Source organism: Capsicum annuum, unplaced genomic scaffold (assembly GCF_002878395.1).
Source record: "Capsicum annuum cultivar UCD-10X-F1 unplaced genomic scaffold, UCD10Xv1.1 ctg77319, whole genome shotgun sequence".
Lineage (NCBI taxonomy): Eukaryota > Viridiplantae > Streptophyta > Magnoliopsida > Solanales > Solanaceae > Capsicum > Capsicum annuum.
The window spans coordinates 2429-4433 of record NW_025887704.1 but is presented as its reverse complement, the minus strand read 5'-3'; the positions used below and the strand labels follow the sequence as shown (position 1 = coordinate 4433).

At 36.5% G+C, this 2005-nt stretch overlaps 1 pseudogene; it reads left to right on the top strand.

Moving 5' to 3' along the window:
• Positions 1–244: 244 nt before the first annotated feature.
• On the top strand, positions 245–1698 carry LOC124894772 (annotated as a pseudogene).
• Positions 1699–2005: the final 307 nt, after the last annotated feature.

The window sequence follows — 2005 nt, the reverse complement described above, 5'->3', positions numbered from 1 at the left end:
GGTTAGTTAGGTATTTCCATTTCAAAAAGGGTAAAAAGTAAAAATTGGGTTACGCTATATATATGAAAGAGTATACAATAATGATGTATTTGGCAAATCAAATAACATGGTCTAATAATCAACCATATTGATTAATTGACAATATTAGTATTAGTTGGAAATTTTCTGAAAGATTCCTGTGAAAAGTTTCATTAACGCGAAATTCGTGTCGAGTAGACCTTATTGTTGTGAGAATTCTTAATTCATGAGTTATAGGGAGGGATTTATGTTACCACAAACAAAGACTAAAGAAAGTGTTGGATTCAACGCTGGTGTTAAAGAGTACAAATTGACTTATTATACTCCTGAGTACCAAACCAAAGATATTGATATATTGACAGCATTTCGAGTAACTCTCAACCTAGAGTTCCACCTGAAGAAGCAAGGGCCGCGGTAGCTGCCGAATCTTCTATTGATACATGGACAACTATATGGACCAATGGACTTACCAGTCTTGATCATTACAAAGGGCGATGCTACCGTATCAAGCGTGTTGTTGGAGAAAAAAATCAATATATTGCTTATGTAGCTTACCCTTTAGACCTTTTTGAAGAAGGTTCTGTTACCAACATGTTTACTTCCATTGTAGATAATGTATTTGGGTTCAAAGCCCTGCGCGCTCTACGTCTGGAAGATCTGTGAATCCCTCCCACTTATATTAAAACTTTCCAAGGTTCCGCCTCATGGGATCCAAGTTGAAAGAGATAAATTGAACAAGTACAGTCGTCCCCTGTTGGGATGTACTATTAAACCTAAACTGAGGTTATCTGCTAAAAACTATGGTAGAGTTGTTTATGAATGTCTTCATGGTGGACTTGATTTTACCAAAGATGATGAGAACGCTAACTCACAACTATTTATGTGTTGGAGAGATCGTTTCTTATTTTGTACCGAAGCACTTTATAGAGCACGGACTGAAACAGGTGAAATCAAAGGGCATTACTTGAATGATACTGCAGGTACATGCGAAGAAATGATCAAAAGAGTTGTATTTACTAGAGAATTGGGTGTTCCAATCGTAAGGCATGACTACTTAATGGAGGGATTCACCGCAAATACTAGCTTGGCTCATTATTGTTGACATAATGGTCTACTTCTTCACATCCATCGTACAATGGATGTGGTTATTGATAGATAGAAGAATCATGGTATGCACTTTCGGGTATTAGCAAAAGTGTTACGTATGTCTGGTGAAGATCATATTCACTCTGGTACCGTAGTAGGTTAACTTGAAGGTGAAAGAGACATAACTGTGGGCTTTGTTGATTTATTGAGTGATGATTTTTTGAACAAGATCGAAGTCACGGTATTTATTTCACTCAAGATTGGGTCTCTTTACCAGATGTTCTACCTGTGGCTTCAGGAGGTATTCATGTTTAGTATATACCTGCTCTGATCGAGATTTTTGGGGATGATTCTGTACTACAGTTTGGTGGAGGAACTTTAGGACATCCTTGGGGTAATACGCCAGGTGCCGTAGCTAATTGAGTAGCTCTAGAAGCATGTGTAAAAGCTCATAATGAAGGACGGGATCTTGCTCGAGAAGGTAATGAGATTATTCGCGAGGCTTCCAAATGGAGCCCAAAACTAGCTGTTGCTTGTGAAGTATGGAAAGAGATCGTATTTAATTTTGTAGTAGTGAACGTTTTGGATAAGTAAAAATAGTAGACATTAGCAGATAAATTAGCAGGAAATAACGAAGGATAAGGAGAAAGAACTCAGGTAATTATCCTTCGTTCTCTTAATTGAATTGTAATTAAACTCGGCCCAATCTTTTACTAAAACGAGTGAGTCGAATACAACAAAAATTCTATTGCATATATTTTGACTAAGTATATACATACCTAGATATACAAGATTTGAAATACAAAATCTAGAAAACTAAATAAAAATCTAAGACTCAAATCTTTCTATTGTTGTCTTGGATCCACAGTAAATCCTACGGATTCTTAGGATTGGTATATTT